Source organism: Oncorhynchus masou, chromosome 30 (assembly GCF_036934945.1).
Source record: "Oncorhynchus masou masou isolate Uvic2021 chromosome 30, UVic_Omas_1.1, whole genome shotgun sequence".
NCBI lineage: Eukaryota > Metazoa > Chordata > Actinopteri > Salmoniformes > Salmonidae > Oncorhynchus > Oncorhynchus masou.
Genome location: NC_088241.1, coordinates 51,529,155 through 51,548,503, shown reverse-complemented (window position 1 = coordinate 51,548,503; position 19,349 = coordinate 51,529,155). Strand labels below are relative to the sequence as shown.

The window sequence follows — 19,349 nt, the reverse complement described above, 5'->3', positions numbered from 1 at the left end:
AGTACACAAACACAAACTCTCTCTAGTGTAATAGCCTTCTTAAAACCAACTAGCCTGGTACGGTGGTAGGGCTCAGTATAAGCCTGGGAGCTTTGATATATCTTGTTCTCTCTTCCAGCGTTCTGTCCATACCACATTGGTCACTTCTCTGTCGTGGGACTTGGTTTTGAGGAATATGTAAGGAGCCGTTTGTGTCATACCTCTCCTGCCTTTCTGAGCAAAACTTAGAGGTATAATGATATGGAATTTTTGTGGAAAATTTGATCCAAAGATTAAGACAGTGACTATTTTAATTATGTAAAAGAACAATCTTTAATCAATCAGCTGCAGGGGAGATCTATCTCTATTTTCACAGGGAAGAACTGGAAGAGTAAATGGTTCCATGTCCCTTATTTAGTGGGAGGTAATAATACTATCATATTGTTTACACAACAGTTCTTTGTACAAGCAACCATTCCCAGAGCGCAATGGCCTTGTGTTAGGGTGCAGACATACCAGGTGTCTATGAAAGGCATGACATCACAGTCCAACACAGAACATGTCCCCGGAGAAGTTACAACAGCTCACCCCAAATTCTGCCACCACAGAATGATATTGAATATGTGTGTCTTCTCTAGGTTCAAGCTTCCCATTTCGAGGGCCTGATCACGACCATCGTGGGGTACATCCTGCTGGCCATGACGCTCATCCTCTGTCACGTATCCTTCCGCCTACTGATGGGGATCACTTCCTGTGACCATGCAGTGTTACCATGGAGACCTGGGTGCGCAGTGTTCAAGAAATGAAAGAGAGAATTGTTAGCCATCTACTTTTCCTTGCCTGTCCAGATGACAAAGCCCTATTATAACGTTTTAAATAGTGATTTGAAGACTGAATAAGGTGTCATAATGTTGGGAGGAGGAGCAGGGATGGGAAGAAAAAAACCCATTCAAAACGATATTTCCTTCTATAATGCTTATAACCCAAAATAACTCCACTGAAAATAATTACTGTACTGCCTGTTCCTGTGGACTGTTGATCCTGTCCTGAACTTGACTCTAGAATTTCACTCTTGTTCTCGTGTCAACCTGTGTTTGTTCTTAACTGGTGTCTCTCAGGGGTTTGCGGCTCTGGTCAGGTTCCAGAGGTCCCGCCGTCTACTAGGGGTCTGCTATATTGTTGTCAAGGTAACATTTTGGTTTTAAATCTAGGCTTTAACTCTATTACTGTAAATCTAAAAATAAATTAAACACTGAGCGTACAAAACATTAGGAACGCACTTTCTCTTTCCATGACACAGACTATGATTCCTTATTGATGTCACCTGTTAAATCCACTTCAAGATGAGGGGGATGAGATGGGTAAAAGAAGAATGTTGAGACATTGATTGTGTATGTTTACCATTCAGAGCGTGAAAAGATTGAAGTGCCTTTTGAAAGGGGTATGGTAGTAGGTGCCAGGCGCACCACCTATTGTCAAGAACAGCAACACTGCTGTTTTATTCCCCACTCAACACTTTCCCATGTTTATCAAGAACCTTTTACCTTTATTTAACTAGGCAAGTCAGTTAAGAACAGATTCTTATTTTCAATGACGGCCTAGGAACAGTGGGTTAACTACCTTGTTCAGGGGCAGAACTACACATTTGTACCTTGTCAGCTCGAGATTCGATCTTGCAACCTAACGGTTGCAAGGTAGCCTAGTGGTTAGAGCGTTGGACTAGTAACCGGAAGGTTGCAAGTTCAAACCCCCGAGCTGACAAGGTACAAATCTGTCGTTCAACCCCTGAACAGGCAGTTAACCCACTGTTCCTAGGCCGTCATTGAAAATAAGAATTTGTTCTTAACTGACTTGCCTGGTTAAATAAAGGTAAAATAAAAATAAAATAAAACTAACTAGTCCAACGCTCTAACCACTAGGCTACGCTGCCGCCCCAAAGAACGGTCCACCAGCCAACTTGACACAACTGTGTCACAACATTGGAGTCAACTGGGCCAGCATCCCTGTGGAATGCTTTCAACACATTGTAGAGTTCATGCCCCAACAAATTGAGGCTGTTTTTGAGGGCAAAAAGGGGTGCAAGGCAATATTAGGAAGGTGTCCTTAATATTTTGTTAAGAGGAAAACTAAATGAAGGTTGTTGCGCAACTTCTTTGAATGTAAATCTTCCTTTGACATCAATGAATGATCTATGAATTGTCTGTGTTTTCCTGCATAGTCCCTGTTGTCATGTGTGTGTTTAACATGGTGTGTGTGTGTGTTCCAGGTCTCTTTGCTGGTCGTCGTGGAGATAGGCGTTTTCCCCCTCATCTGTGGCTGGTGGCTCGACATCTGCTCTTTAGTACAGACATACCTCATCTTTCTTCCTAATCCGTCTCTCTTCTTGCTCTCTCTACCTCTCTCTCCCCCCCTGTCTCTCTCTACCTCTCTCTCCCCCCCTGTCTCTCTCTACCTCTCCTCCCCTGTCTCTCTCTACCTCTCCTCCCCTGTCTCTCTCTACCTCTCCCCCCCTGTCTCTCTCTACCTCTCTCCCCCTGTCTCTCTCTACCTCTCTCCCCCTGTCTCTCTCTACCTCTCTCTCCCCCTGTCTCTCTCTACCTCTCCTCCCCCCCCCTGTCTCTCTCTACCTCTCTCCCCCCCTGTCTCTCTCTACCTCTCTCCCCCCCTGTCTCTCTCTACCTCTCTCTCCCCCTCTGTCTCTCTCTACCTCTCCTCCCCTGTCTCTCTCTACCTCTCCTCCCCTGTCTCTCTCTACCTCTCCTCCCCTGTCTCTCTCTACCTCTCCTCCCCTACCTGTCTCTCTCTACCTCTCCTCCCTGTCTCTCTCTACCTCTCTCCCCCCTGTCTCTCTCTGCCTCTCTCTCCCCCTGTCTCTCTCTACCTCTCTCTCCCCTGTCTCTCTCTACCTCTCTCTCCCCTGTCTCTCTCTACCTCTCTCCCCCCTGTCTCTCTCTACCTCTCTCCCCCCCTGTCTCTCTCTACCTCTCTCCCCCCCTGTCTCTCTCTACCTCTCTCTCCCCCCTGTCTCTCTCTGCCTCTCTCCCCCCTGTCTCTCTCTGCCTCTCTCCCCCTGTCTCTCTCTGCCTCTCTCCCCCCTGTCTCTCTCTGCCTCTCTCCCCCTGTCTCTCTCTGCCTCTCTCCCCCCTGTCTCTCTCTGCCTCTCTCCCCCCTGTCTCTCTCTCTCTCTGCCTCTCTCTCCCCCCCCCCTGTCTCTCTCTACCTCTCTCCCCCCTGTCTCTCTCTGCCTCTCTCTCTGCCTCTCTCCTCTCTCCCCCTGTCTCTCTCTCTCTGCCTCTCTCTCTCCCCCCTGTCTCTCTCTGCCTCTCTCTCCCCCTGTCTCTCTCTGCCTCCCCCTCTCTCCCCCTGTCTCTCTCTGCCTCTCTCTCCCCCTGTCTCTCTCTACCTCTCTCTCCCCCTGTCTCTCTCTACCTCTCTCCCCCCTGTCTCTCTCTGTCCTCTCTCTCCCCCTGTCTCTCTCTACCTCTCTCCCCCTGTCTCTCTCTACCTCTCCCCCCCTGTCTCTCTCTACCTCTCTCTCCCCCTGTCTCTCTCTACCCCCCCTCTCTCTCCCTGTCTCTCTCTACCTCTCTCTCTCTCTCTACCTCTCTCCCCCTGTCTCTCTCTACCTGTCTCCCCCTGTCTCCTCCCCCCCTGTCTCTCTCTACCTCTCTCCCCCCTGTCTCTCTCTCTCTCTCTCCCCCCTGTCTCTCTCCCTGTCCCCCCTCTCTCTCTACCTCTCTCCCCCTGTCTCTCTCTACCTCTCTCCCCCTGTCTCTCTCTACCTCTCTCCCCCCCTGTCTCTCTCTACCTCTCTCCCCCCTGTCTCTCTCTACCTCTCTCCCCCCCCTGTCTCTCTCTCCTCTCTCCCCCCTGTCTCTCTCTGCTCTCTCCCCCCTGTCTCTCTCTGCCTCTCTCCCCCCCCTCTCTCTCTCTGCCTCTCTCCCCCCCCTGTCTCTCTCTGCCCTCTCTCTCCCCCTGTCTCTCTCTACCTCTCTCTGTCTCCCCCTCTCCCCCCTGTCTCTCTCTACCTCTCTCTCCCCCCCTGTCTCTCTCTGTCTCTCTCTGCCTCTCTCTCCCCCCTGTCTCTCTCTGCCTCTCTCTCCCCCCTGTCTCTCTCTGCCTCTCTCTCCCCCCCTGTCTCTCTCTACCTCTCTCTCCCCCCTGTCTCTCTCTACCTCTCTCTCCCCCTGTCTCTCTCTACCTCTCTCTCCCCCTGTCTCTCTCTACCTCTCTCTCCCCCCCTGTCTCTCTCTACCTCTCTCTCCCCCTCTCTCTCCTCTCTCCCCCCTGTCTCTCTCTACCTCTCTCTCCCCCTGTCTCTCTCTACCTCTCTCTCCCCTGTCTCTCTCTGCCTACCTCCTCTCCCCTCCCCCCCCTGTCTCTCTCTACCTCTCTCCCCCCCCCCTGTCTCTCTCTACCTCTCTCCCCCTGTCTCTCTCTACCCCCCCCCCTGTCTCTCTCTACCTCTCTCTCCCCCCTGTCTCTCTCTACCTCTCTCTCTCCCCCCTGTCTCTCTCTACCTCTCTCTCCCCCCCCTGTCTCTCTCTCTACCTCTCTCTCCCCCCCTGTCTCTCTCTACCTCTCTGTCTCTCTCTACCTCCTCCCCCTGTCTCTCTCTACCTCTCTCCCCCTGTCTCTCTCTACCTCTCTCTCCCCCCTGTCTCTCTCTCCCTCTCTCTCCCTCTCTGCCTGTCTCCCCCCTCTCTCTCTACCTCTCTCCCCCCCTGTCTCTCTCTACCTCTCTCTCCCCCTGTCTCTCTCTACCTCTCTCCCCCTGCCTCTGTCTCTCTCTACCTCTCTCCCCCCTGTCTCTCTCTACCTCTCTCTCCTCTCTCCCTGTCTCTCTACCTCTCTCCCCCCTGTCTCTCTCTACCTCTCTCTCTCCTGCCTCTCTCTCCCCCTGTCTCTCTACCTCTCTCCCCCCTGTCTCTCTCTACCTCTCTCTCCCCCCCCCCCTGTCTCTCTCTACCTCTCTCCCCCCTGTCTCTCTCTACCTCTCTCTCCCCCCCCCCTGTCTCTCTCTACCTCTCTCTCCCCTGTCTCTCTCTACCTCTCTCTCCCCTGTCTCTCTCTACCTCTCTCTCCCCTGTCTCTCTCTACCTCTCTCCTCCCCTGTCTCTCTCTACCTCTCTCTCTCCCCCCCTGTCTCTCTCTGTCTCTCTCTCTCTCCCCCTGTCTCTCTCTACCTCTCTCTCCCCCCCTCTCTCTACTCTCTCTGTCTCTCTCTCTCCCCCCCCTGTCTCTCTCTACTCTCTCTCTCCCCCCCCTGTCTCTCTCTACCTCTCTCCCCCTGTCTCTCTCTACCTCTCCCCCCTCTCTCCCCTCTGTCTCTCTCTCTCTACCTCTCTCCCCCCTGTCTCTCTCTACCTCTCTCTCCCCCCCTGTCTCTCTCTACCTCTCTCTCCCCCCTGTCTCTCTCTCCTCTCTCTCCCCCCTGTCTCTCTCTACCTCCCCCCCCCTGTCTCTCTCTACCTCTCTCCCCCCCTGTCTCTCTCTACCTCTCTCCCCCCTGTCTCCTCTACCTCTCTCCCCCCTGTCTCTCTCTACCTCCCCCCCTGTCTCTCCCCCTGTCTCTCTCTACCTCCCCCTGTCTCTCCTCCTCTCTCCCCCTGCTTTCTTAAATAAAAACACTTTCTCTTCCATCTGTTCTGCTGGAGATGTTTGATGCGTCGCTAAAGGACAGAGAGCTGTCTTAAATCTGCTCCAGGCACCACCATGTTCCTCCACTGGCTGGTGGGAATGGTCTACGTCTTCTACTTCGCATCCTTCATCCTCCTACTGAGAGAGGTAGGGGACAGGGCTCACACTTATGCTGAGACCCAAATGACACCTTTTTCCCTTTTATAGTGTGGTACTTTTGACCAGGGCCCATAGTGTTAGTTCTGTGGACCGTACAGCCTAGTGCTAACAGATTTGGGCTTTGGTTAGAATCCGAATCTTGCACTGTCTCTCTCTCTGCCTCTCCTAACTTTCCTGTCTCTCTCTACCTATCTTAATAAAATACATAAAACCTTCTCATCTATTATAAAAATAAAGTAGTGCCCCTGTCTCTCTCTACCTCTCTCTGTCTCTCACTATCTGTCTCTCTCTACCTTCTCATTGACTCTCTCCCCCCTGTCTCTGATCTAGTTGCTCCCCCCTGTCTCTCTCTACCTCTCTCTCCCCCTGTCTTCTGAGAAACTCTACCTGTCTCTCCAGACTTCAACCCAGTCCTCCCCTGATCCACTCTGCCCACCTCTTTCCCTTTTTATCATCAAACATTGCTCTCTATCTCTCCTCCCTGCTTTCTTAAATAAAAACACGTTTCTCTTCCATCTGTTCTGCAGGAGATGTTTGATGCGTCGCTAAAGGACAGAGAGCTGAGTTTTAAATCTGCTCCAGGCACCACCATGTTCCTCCACTGGCTGGTGGGAATGGTCTACAGACACATCCGCTTCGTTCATCCTTCATCCTCCTACTGAGAGACACATCCGACAGGGCTCATCCTGTCTGCTGAGACCCAAATGACACCTTTTTCCCTTTTATAGTGTGGTACTTTTGACCAGGGCCCATCCGCAGTGTTATCCTTCTGTGGACCGTACATCTACAGACACACAGATTTGGGCTTTGGTTAGAATCCGAATCTTGCACTTCTGACTCGCAAACTCTCCTAACTTTCCTGTCTCCTCGTCACTATCCTATCTTAATAAAATACATAAAACCCCTTAAAACATGTACTATTATAAAAATAAAGTAGTGCACTATATAGGGTGACATTGGAGACCTTCTCATTGACTGCATTGTTAGTGTGTTGATGAGTTGCTGTGTTGGGTCAGGTGCTGAGGCCTGGGGTCCTGTGGTTTCTGAGAAACCTGAACGATCCAGACTTCAACCCAGTCCAGGAGATGATCCACCTGCCCATCTACAGACACATCCGCAGGTTCATCCTGTCTGTGGTACGTACATCTACAGACACATCCGCAGGTTCATCCTGCCTGTGGTACGTACATCTACAGACACATCCGCAGGTTCATCCTGTCTGTGGTACGTACATCTACAGACACATCCGCAGGTTCATCCTGTCTGTGGTACGTACATCTACAGACACATCCGCAGGTTCATCCTGTCTGTGGTACGTACATCTACAGACACATCCGCAGGTTCATCCTGTCTGTGGTACGTACATCTACAGACACATCCGCAGGTTCGTCCTGTCTGTGGTACGTACATCTACAGACACATCCGCAGGTTCGTCCTGTCTGTGGTACGTACATCTACAGACACATCCGCAGGTTCGTCCTGTCTGTGGTACGTACATCTACAGACACATCCGCAGGTTCGTCCTGTCTGTGGTACGTACATCTACAGACACATCCGCAGGTTCGTCCTGTCTGTGGTACGTACATCTACAGACACATCCGCAGGTTCGTCCTGTCTGTGGTACGTACATCTACAGACACATCCGCAGGTTCGTCCTGTCTGTGGTACGTACATCTACAGACACATCCGCAGGTTCGTCCTGTCTGTGGTACGTACATCTACAGACACATCCGCAGGTTCGTCCTGTCTGTGGTACGTACATCTACAGACACATCCGCAGGTTCATCCTGTCTGTGGTACGTACATCTACAGACACATCCGCAGGTTCATCCTGTCTGGTACGTACATCTACAGACACATCCGCAGGTTCGTCCTGTCTGTGGTACGTACATCTACAGACACATCCGCAGGTTCATCCTGTCTGTGGTACGTACATCTACAGACACATCCGCAGGTTCGTCCTGTCTGTGGTACGTACATCTACAGACACATCCGCAGGTTCGTCCTGTCTGTGGTACGTACATCTACAGACACATCCGCAGGTTCATCCTGTCTGTGGTACGTACATCTACAGACACATCCGCAGGTTCATCCTGCCTGTGGTACGTACATCTACAGACACATCCGCAAGTTCATCCTGCCTGTGGTACGTACATCTACAGACACATCCGCAGGTTCATCCTGTCTGTGGTACAATACATAGAGATCAGCACTTGGTGAACACTACATTTCAGACCTACATTGTTCCTAACGAGTAGTTCCATGCCAGCTCTGATTATGTGCCGATCATTAAAGGTGTGTTTAATCTCTCCTCTTGTCCCCCTAGGTGGTGTTTGGTTCTATCGTCCTCCTGATGCTGTGGCTGCCCATCAGGATGATAAAGGTCTTCCTCCCTGCCTTCCTCCCCTACAACGTCCTCCTCTACAGGTACATGCCTTCCTCCCCTACAACGTCCTCCTCTACAGGTACACGCCTTCCTCCTCTACAGGTACACGCCTTCCTCCCCTACAACGTCCTCCTCTACAGGTACACGCCTTCCTCCTCTACAGGTACACGCCTTCCTCCTCTACAGGTACACGCCTTCCTCCTCTACAGGTACACTCCTTCCTCCCCTACAGGTACACGCCTTCCTCCCCTACAACGTCCTCCTCTACAGGTACACGCCTTCCTCCCCTACAACGTCCTCCTCTACAGGTACACTCCTTCCTCCTCTACAGGTACACGCCTTCCTTCTCTACAGGTACACTCCTTCCTCCTCTACAGGTACACGCCTTCCTCCTCTACAGGTACACTCCTTCCTCCCCTACAACGTCCTCCTCTACAGGTACACGCCTTCCTCCCCTACAGGTACACGCCTTCCTCCCCTACAACGTCCTCCTCTACAGGTACACGCCTTCCTCCCCTACAACGTCCTCCTCTACAGGTACACTCCTTCCTCCCCTACAACGTCCTCCTCTACAGGTACACGCCTTCCTCCCCTACAACGTCCTCCTCTACAGGTACACGCCTTCCTCCCCTACAACGTCCTCCTCTACAGGTACACACCTTCCTCCCCTACAGGTACACACCTTCCTCCCCTACAGGTACACGCCTTCCTCCTCTACAACGTCCTCCTCTACAGGTACACTCCTTCCTCCCCTACAACGTCCTCCTCTACAGGTACACACCTTCCTCCCCTACAGGTACACGCCTTCCTCCCCTACAACGTCCTCCTCTACAGGTACACGCCTTCCTCCCCTACAACGTCCTCCTCTACAGGTACACGCCTTCCTCCCCTACAACGTCCTCCTCTACAGGTACACTCCTTCCTCCTCTACAGGTACACGCCTTCCTTCTCTACAGGTACACTCCTTCCTCCTCTACAGGTACACACCTTCCTCCCCTACAGGTACACACCTTCCTCCCCTACAGGTACACGCCTTCCTCCTCTACAACGTCCTCCTCTACAGGTACACTCCTTCCTCCCCTACAACGTCCTCCTCTACAGGTACACGCCTTCCTCCCCTACAGGTACACTCCTTCCTCCCCTACAACGTCCTCCTCTACAGGTACACGCCTTCCTCCCCTACAACGTCCTCCTCTACAGGTACACTCCTTCCTCCCCTACAGGTACACTCCTTCCTCCCCTACAGGTACACTCCTTCCTCCCCTACAGGTACGTCCTTCCTCCTCTACAGGTACACTCCTTCCTCCCCTACAGGTACACTCCTTCCTCCTCTACAGGTACGCCTTCCTCCCCTACAGGTACACTCCTTCCTCCCCTACAACGTACACTCCTCCTCCCCTACAGGTACACGTTCCTCCCCTACAGGTACACTCCTTCCTCCCCTACAGGTACACGCCTTCCTCCCCTACAACGTCCTCCTCTACAGGTACATGCCTTCCTCCCCTACAGGTACACTCCTTCCTCCCCTACAGGTACCTCCTTCTCCCCTACAACGCCTCCTCCCTACAGGTACACGCCTTCCTCCCCTACAACGTCCTCCTCTACAGGTACACGCCTTCCTCCCCTACAGGTACACTCCTTCCTCCTCTACAGGTACACGCCTTCCTCCCCTACAACGTCCTCCTCTACAGGTACATGCCTTCCTCCCCTACAGGTACACGCCTTCCTCCCCTACAACGTCCTCCTCTACAGGTACATGCCTTCCTCCTCTACAGGTACACTCCTTCCTCCCCTACAACGTCCTCCTCTACAGGTACACGCCTTCCTCCCCTACAGGTGCACGCCTTCCTTCCTCCCCTACAGGTACACGCCTTCCTCCCCTACAACGTCCTCCTCTACAGGTACACGCCTTCCTCCTCTACAGGTACACGCCTTCCTTCTCTACAGGTACACGCCTTCCTCCTCTACAGGTGCACTCCTTCCTCCCCTACAGGTACACTCCTTCCTCCCCTACAACGTCCTCCTCTACAGGTACACGCCTTCCTCCTCTACAGGTACATGCCTTCCTCCCCTACAGGTACACTCCTTCCTCCCCTACAACGTCCTCCTCTACAGGTACACGCCTTCCTCCCCTACAACGTCCTCCTCTACAGGTACACGCCTTCCTCCTCTACAACGTCCTCCTCTACAGGTACACGCCTTCCTCCCCTACAGGTACACTCCTTCCTCCCCTACACGCCTTCCTCCTCCCCTACAGGTACATGCCTTCCTCCCCTACAACGTCCTCCTTCCAGGTACAACGTCCTCCCCTACAGGTACACTCCTTCCTCCCCTACAACGTCCTCCCCTACAGGTACACGCCTTCCTCCTCTACAACGTCCTCCTCTACAGGTACACGCCTTCCTCCTCTACAGGTACACGCCTTCCTCCCCTACAACGTCCTCCCTACAGGTACACGCCTTCCTCCCCTACAACGTCCTCCTCTACAGGTACACGCCTTCCTCCCCTACAACGTCCTCCTCTACAGGTACACGCCTTCCTCCCCTACAACGTCCTCCTCTACAGGTACATGCCTTCCTCCTCTACAGGTACACTCCTTCCTCCCCTACAACGTCCTCCTCTACAGGTACACGCCTTCCTCCCCTACAACGTCCTCCTCTACAGGTACATGCCTTCCTCCTCTACAGGTACACTCCTTCCTCCCCTACAACGTCCTCCTCTACAGGTACATGCCTTCCTCCCCTACAGGTACACTCCTTCCTCCCCTACAACGTCCTCCTCTACAGGTACACGCCTTCCTCCTCTACAGGTACACGCCTTCCTCCCCTACAACGTCCTCCTCTACAGGTACACGCCTTCCTCTTCTACAGGTACATGCCTTCCTCCTCTACAGGTACACTCCTTCCTCCCCTACAACGTCCTCCTCTACAGGTACATGCCTTCCTCCCCTACAGGTACACGCCTTCCTCCCCTACAACGTCCTCCTCTACAGGTACATGCCTTCCTCCTCTACAGGTACACGCCTTCCTCCTCTACAGGTACACGCCTTCCTCCCCTACAACATCCTCCTCTACAGGTACACGCCTTCCTCCTCTACAGGTACACTCCTTCCTCCCCTACAACGTCCTCCTCTACAGGTACACGCCTTCCTCCCCTACAACGTCCTCCTCTACAGGTACACCTACATGGCTCAACTGTGGCCAGTAGTGGTTGCCACCCCTGGTCCTGGAGAGCTGCAGTGTGTATAAGTGTTGTATTTGGATGTGAGTGTTTCCTAACACCCTCCCGTTTCCTTCCTCTATCCTTCTCTCCTTTCTCTCCCCCCTCCTCTGTCCTCTCTCTCTCTCTCTCTCTCCAGTGATGCCCCAGTCAGTGAACTCTCTCTCGAGCTGTTGCTGCTGCAGGTGGTTCTGCCAGCTCTCCTAGAGCAGGGTCACACACGGCAGTGGCTCAAAGGTCTGGTCAGGACTTGGACTGTTAGTGCTGGATACCTACTGTAAGTCTATACATACTTCTATACACACTTAGACACTACTTCAGGGTACCTACTGTAATTCTATACATACTTCTATACACACTTAGACACTACTTCAGGGTATCCCAACTGGCAGTGATTTTATATAATTGCAAAAATATATTGTTGGACATTGAAGACTGTAAAATACCAGGACATTGATTCCAAAGTATTCCCACACGTAATAGAGAGATATACAGTGCCTTCGGAAAGTATTCAGACCCCTTGACTTTTTCCACGTTTTGTTACGTTACAGCCTTATTCTGGATGACCTGTTTTTAATCCTAAACAATCTAAACACAATACCTCATAATGACAAAGCGAAAACAGATTTTCCAAAATAAAAAATATATTATTCACTTAAGTATTCAGACTCTTTGCTATGAGACTCAATTGAGCTCAGGTGCATCCTGTTTCCATTGATCATCCTTGAGAGATGTTTCTAGAACTTGATTGTAGTCCACCTGTGGTAAGTTTAATTGATTGGACATGATTTGGAAAGGCACACGCCTGTCTATGTGATGTCACACAGTTGACAGTGCATGTCAGAGCAAATGAGGTAGAAGGAATTGTCCGTAGAGCTCCGAGACAGGATTGTGTCGAGGCACAGATCTGGGGAAGTGTACCAAAACATTTCTGCAGCATTGAAGGTCCCCAAGAACACAGTGGCTTCCATCATTCTTAAGTGGAAGAAGTTGGGAACCACCAAGACTCTTCCTAGAGCTGACCGCTTCGGCCAAACTGAGCAATCTGGGGAGAAGGGCCTTGGTCTAGGGAGGTGACCAAGAACCCGATGGCAAGTGGTGTAAAGTACTTCAGTAACAAATAAAGTACTACTTAAGTAGTTTTTTGGTATATCTGTACTTTACTTTAATATTAATATTTTGGACAACTTTTACTCTTCTACATTCCTAGTGAAAATTATGTACTTTTTTGTTGTTACATTTTCCCTGATACCCAAAAGTACTCGTTACATTTTTAATGCTCAGCAGGACAGAACATGGTCCAATTCACACACTTATCAAGAGAACATTCCTGGTCATCCCTACTGCCTCTGATCTGACACACTAAACACGTGCTTTGTTTGTAAATTATGTCTGAGTGTTGGAGTGTGCCTCTGGCTATCTGTAAATAAAAGATTGTGCCTACTGGTTTGCTTAATATAAGGAATTTAAGAAATTATTCATACTTTTACTTTTGATACCTAAGTATATTTAAAACCAAATACTTTTAGAATTTTACTTAATTTTACTTTAGTAGTATTTTACTGGGTTACTTTCTATTAAGGTATCTTTACTTTTACTCAAGTATGACAATTGTGTACTTTTTCCACCACTGCCCGATGGTCACTCTGACAGATCTCTAGGGTTCCTCTGTGGAGATGGGAGAACCTTCAAGGACAACCATCTCTCCACCAATCAGACCTTTATGGTAGAGTGGCCAGACTGAAGCCACACCTCAGTAAAAGGCACATCACAGCATGCTTGGAGTTTGCCAAAAGGCACCTAAAGATTCTCAGAACATGAGAAACAAGATTCTCTGGTCTGATAAAATCAAGATTGAACTTGTTGGCCTGCCGATGGTTTGTATGTATGAAAACAAATTGCTGCCAAAGGTGCTTCAATAAAGTACTGTGTAAAGGGTCTGAATACTTATGTTAATGTGATATTTCCCTTTTTTTATTTGACTAATTAGCAAAAATGCCTAAACCCGTTTTTGCTTTGTCATTATGGGGTATCGTGTGTAGATTGATGCGGACATATAATAATACATTTTAGAATATGGCTGTAACAAAATGTGGGAAAAGTCAATGGGTCTGAATACTTTCCGAAGGCACCGTGACCGTATTTAAATGTTAGGTTTGAAATTTTATTTTAGGAAATTTTAGTAAAATATTTTGTCTGTTTGGGCGTCTTGTGGTCAATTTGCAGTCTACATGTTCTGGCACCCTGACCATCCGCTCAAGAAAGAATCGGCCAGCGGCTGAATCTAGTTGATGATCCCTGCACTGCATATTCACACACTCCCAAACAGTATAGTATATATTTATTAACTATCTACCTCCCCCCTCTCCTCATTTCCCTCTCTTGTCCTCCTCCCCCACCCCCCCTTCAAGAGACCTCCACTCTTACCTGCTGGGTGAACAGGAAGACAATGAGGCCAACCAGCCTGTCAACAACAACAACAACCCTGCTCCCGGTCACCATAACAACAACCCCGCCCATGTTGTGGGGGAAGGGCTTCATGCAGCCCATCAGGCCATATTACAGCAGGGTGGACCTATAGGCTTCCAACCCTACCAACGCCCTCTACGCTTCCCCTTTAGGGTGAGTTACACTACACATTACAGCAGGTGGACCTAGAGGCTTCCAGCCCTACCACTTCAGGAAAAGTCCCCCTCTATAATCAGTCTCTTTCCTCCTGTCTGTAGATCGTCTTGCTGATAGGCTTTATGTGTGTCACTCTGCTGGTGGCCAGCCTGGTGTGTCTGACGCTACCAGGTGGGTCATGGATACACTTCATTATTTATTGATTCATTTTTAGCATTTTTAGCAGAAGCTCTTATCCAAAGCGACGTACAGGAGCAATTAGGGATAAGTGCCTTGCACAGGGGCACATAGACATATTATTCACCTAGTCAGCTCGGGGATTCAAACCAGCAACCATTCGGTTACTGGCCCAATGCTCCTAACCACTAGGCTAGCTGCCACACTTGACATGTTTCTTAATTTAAATAAAATTAGTATAATTGATTCATCTCGAGCAAGGAAATGTATTGTATGCCCTTTTTCTACCCTAAATGTCGAGAACATATTGTTACATTACAGCCTTATTCTAAAATGTATTAAATACATTTTCTTCCCCATCAATCCACACACACTACCCCCATAATGTGAAAGCAAAAACAGTTTTTTAGAAATGTTAGCAATTGTATTACAAATGAAAAACAGATACCTTATTTACATAAGTATTCAGACCCTTTGAGCTTAGGTGCATCCTGTTTCCATGGATCATCCTTGAGATGTTTCTACAACTTGATTGTAGTCCACCTGTGGTAAATTTAAATTGATTGGACATGATTTGGAAAAGCACACACCTGTCTATATAAGGTCCCACAGTTGACAGTGCATGTCAGAGCAAAAACCAAGCTATAAGGTCGAAGGAATTGTCCGTAGAGCTCCAAGACAGGATTGTGTCGAGGCACAGATCTGGGGAAGGGTACCAAAACATTTCTGCAGCATTGAAGATCCCCAAGAACACCAAGACTTCGTAGAGCTGGCTGCCCGGCCAATCTGAGCAATCGAGGGAGAAGGGTCTTGGTCAGGGAGGTGACCAAGAACCCAATGGTCACTCTGACAGAGCTCTAGAGTTCCTCTGTGGAGATGGGAGAACTTTCCAGGAGGACAACAATCTCTGCAGCACTGCACCAATCAGGCATTTATGGGAGAGTGGCCAGACAGAAGCCACTCCTCAGTAAAAGGCACATGACAGCCCGCTTGGAGTTTGCCAAAAACCACCTAAAGATTCTCAGACCATGAGAAACAAGTTTCTCTGGTCTGATGAAACCAAGACTGAACTGTTTGGCCTGAAAGCCAAAATCAAATCAAATCAAATGTATTTATATAGCACTTCGTACATCAGCTGATATCTCAAAGTGCTGTACAGAAACCCAGCCTAAAACCCCAAACAGCAAGCAATGCAGGTGTAGAAGCACGGTGGCTAGGAAAAACTCCCTCGAAAAGCCAAAACCTAGGAAGAAACCTAGAGAGGAACCAGGCTATGTGGGGTGGCCAGTCCTCTTCTGGCTGTGCCGGGTGGAGATTATAACAGAACATGGCCAAGCTGTTCAAATGTTCATAAATGACCAGCATGGTTGAATAATAATAAGGCAGAACAGTTGAAACTAGAGCAGCAGCACGGCCAGGTGGACTGGGGAAGGCAAGGAGTCATCATGTCAGGTAGTCCTGGGGCATGGTCCTAGGACTCAGGTCCTCCGAAAGAGAGAATTAGAGAGAGCACACTTAAATTCACACAGGACACCGAATAGGACAGGAGAAGTACTCCAGATATAACAAACTGACCCTAGCCCCCCGACACATAAACTACTGCAGCATAAATACTGGAGGCTGAGACAGGAGGGGTTAGGAGACACTGTGGCCCCATCCAATGACACCCCCGGACAGGGCCAAACAGGAAGGATATAACCCCACCCACTTTGCCAAAGCACAGACCCCACACCACTAGAGGGATATCTTCAACCACCAACTTACCATCCTGAGACAAGGCTGAGTATAGCCCACAAAGATCTCCGCCACGGCACAACCCAAGGGGGGGGGGGGCGCCAACCCAGACAGCATGACCACATCAGTGAATCAACCCACTCCGGTGACGCGCCCCTTCCAGGGACGGTATGAGAGAGCCCCAGTAAGCCAGTGACTCAGCCCCTGTAATAGGGTTAGAGGCAGAGAATCCCAGTGGAAAGACGGGAACCGGCCAGGCAGAGACAGCAAGGGCGGTTCGTTGCTCAAGGGCCTTTCCGTTCACCTTCCCACTCCTGGGCCAGACTACACTCAATCATATGACCCACTGAATAGATGAGTCTTCAGTAAAGACTTAAAGGTTGAGACCGAGTTTGCGTCTCTGACATGGGTAGGCAGACCGTTCCATAAAAATGGAGCTCTGTAGGAGAAAGCCCTGCCTCCAGCTGTTTGCTTAGAAATTCTAGGGACAATTAGGAGGCCTGCGTCTTGTGACCGTAGCGTACGTGTAGGTATGTACGGCAGGACCAAATCAGAGAGATGGGTAGGAGCAAGCCCATGTAATGCTTTGTAGGTTAGCAGTAAAACCTTGAAATCAGCCCTTGCTTTGACAGGAAGCCAGTGTAGGGAGGCTAGCACTGGAGTAATATGATCAATTTTTTTGGTTCTAGTCAGGATTCTAGCAGCCGTATTTAGCACTAACTGAAGTTTATTTAGTGCTTTATCCGGGTAGCCGGAAAGTAGAGCATTGCAGTAGTCTAACCTAGAAGTGACAAAAGCATGGATTAATTTTTCTGCATCATTTTTGGAAAGAAAGTTTCTGATTTTTGCAATGTTATGTAGATGGAAAAAAGCTGTTCTTGAAATGTCACCTCTGGAGGAAACCTGGCACCATCCCTACGGTGAAGCATGGTGGTGGCAGCTTCGTGCTGTGGAGGTGTTTTTCAGCGGCGGAGACTGGAAGACTAGATCAAGACAAAGATGAACGGAGCAAAGTACAGAGAGATCCTTGATGAAAACCTGCTCCAGAGTGCTCAGGACCTCACTGGGGCGAAGGTTCACTTTCCAACAGGACAACGACCCTAAGCACACAGCCAAGACAACGCAGGAGTGGCTTTGGGACAAGTCTCTGAATGTCCTTGATTGGCTCAGCCAGAGCCCGGACTTGAACCCGATGGAACATCTCTGGAGAGACCTGAAAATAGCTGTGCAGCGACATTCCCCATCCAACCTGACAGCTTGAGAGGATCTGCAGAGAAGAATGGGAGAAACTCCTCAAATACAGGTGTACCAAGCTTGTAGCATCATACCCAAGAAGACTCGAGGCTGTAATCACTGCCAAAGGTACTTCAACAAAGTACTGAGTATTGTGTGTAGATTGATGAGGGGGAAAAAAAACATTTATACCATTTTAGAATAGGGCTGTAATGTAACAAAATGTGAAAAGTCAAGGGGTCTGAATAATTTCCAAATGCACTGTATATCTATTTCATAAGTATCTGAAGCCTATCTGTGTACTGTAGTTTTTGCGGGCCGTTGGCTGATGTCGTTCTGGACGGGTAGCTCTAAGATCCATGAGCTGTATACAGCAGCGTGTGGTCTGTACGTGTGCTGGCTGTCCATCCGCGGTGCCACCGTTCTGTTGGCCTGGATGCCCCAGGGACGCACCATCATCATGGTCAAAGTCCAGGAGTGGACTCTCATGGTAAGACCTACTCTCTGCTGAAACTGTATGTGGACAAAGATATGGTAGGCTGTGCTCGTTATGAAGGTGGCTGGATGGATACCTTTATGTGGCTGTGTGTCCAAGGCCGAGATGTCCATGCTAAGATACTTTATGTAATATTTCAACATCCGATCATCTCGTGCCTTTAATTTTGTGTGTGGGTTTGTGTAGATTCTGAAGACCCTGGTAGTAGCATTGCTGGTGGCAGGTGTTATTCCTCTACTTCTGGGCCTGCTGTTTGAGCTGGTCATCGTTGCTCCGCTACGCGTTCCTCTGGACCAGACACCTCTCTTCTACCCCTGGCAGGTACTGAGTGTGTTAGAGAGCTAGAATGTAATAGTAGTGATCATTGTATTTTAAACCGTAAAACTCATTGTACCTTGTGTGTGTGTGTGTAGGACTGGGCTCTGGGGGTGCTCCATGCCAAAATCATCGCTGCCATCACCCTCATGGGTCCCCAGTGGTGGCTGAAGTCTGTCATAGAACAGGTGTGTTACCTTACACCACATCATTATTCCTTAACCCTGGCGTTCCTTCCAGCATTGGGGAACATCCCGTGCCACATCTATTTCTATGGGCACAAGCACTGTTCATGACTCAACTGTTCACACCGCTCTTGTTGGCAGAGAGAAAAAGCTTATTTTCTGCAATTCTAAACAGTTTGTCATGGGGTGCAGAGAACATTTTGCTGTTTTTAAAGCTAATTTTCTTCCAGTTATATACATTTTGACATGTCTAATGTCTATTCATATGATATTTGAGTGACTCAAACATTAGAACAAAATCTATGGGCTAAAAACCATTAGCTGACATGATCTCGTTGATCTGGGCATTTCTGACAAGTTGTAAATAGCTCTAAGGTTGACTGATGAGGAAAACTGATGCACAACCCAATTTAAAAATGACATTCTACCATTTACAATTTAAGAGTAATCTGAAAGCCAGACTGAGTTCCTAAAAAAGACAACACTGCCTTAACCAAATAGAATTAGAATTCTCAATCTCACACTGTTTACCCAGCTTACATTGTGACTGTAATTGAACCTGTGGAAACCAATGAGACATGTCCACTCCCTCTACATGATCAATATAGCCTTTAACCTTTTGATACTGTGTAAAGTGACCAGTGAGGGGTAACGTTGCCACCTCTCCTCCTGTCAGGTGTATGCTAACGGCATCAGGAACATCGACCTCCATTTCATTATCCGTAAGCTGGCTGCCCCTGTCATCTCAGTGCTGCTGCTGTCCCTGTGTGTCCCCTACGTCATAGCAGCCGGGGTCGTACCTACCGTAGGTCAGTCGTGTTTGCGTGTGTGTGCGTGTGCGTGCGTGCGTTCGTGCGTGCTAATAACACTGGACCCCTCCTGGTGTATCAGGTGTGACTCCAGAGATGCAGATTCTGATACAGAGGAGGATCTACCCGTTCCTCCTGATGGTGGTGTCCATCATCGGCATCCTCTCCTTCCAGATACGACAGTTCAAACGCCTTTACGAACACATCAAGAACGACAAGTAACCACCCACCCTTATCTCCATATCTGGCCTGTTCATTCAGTGTTAGTACAACCCTGGTCCTGGGGAGCTTCAGCGTATGTGGGGTTTTGTTTCGGCCAAGCACTACCACACCCGATTGAACTATTCAAGGTCTTGATCAGCTGCTGACACACCAACTTTGTAAGTGCTCTA

At 49.6% G+C, this 19,349-nt stretch overlaps 1 pseudogene; it reads left to right on the top strand.

Moving 5' to 3' along the window:
- LOC135522731 (E3 ubiquitin-protein ligase MARCHF6-like) overlaps window positions 1-19,349 on the top strand; it is a 33,355-nt pseudogene that overhangs the window by 13,620 nt on the left and 386 nt on the right.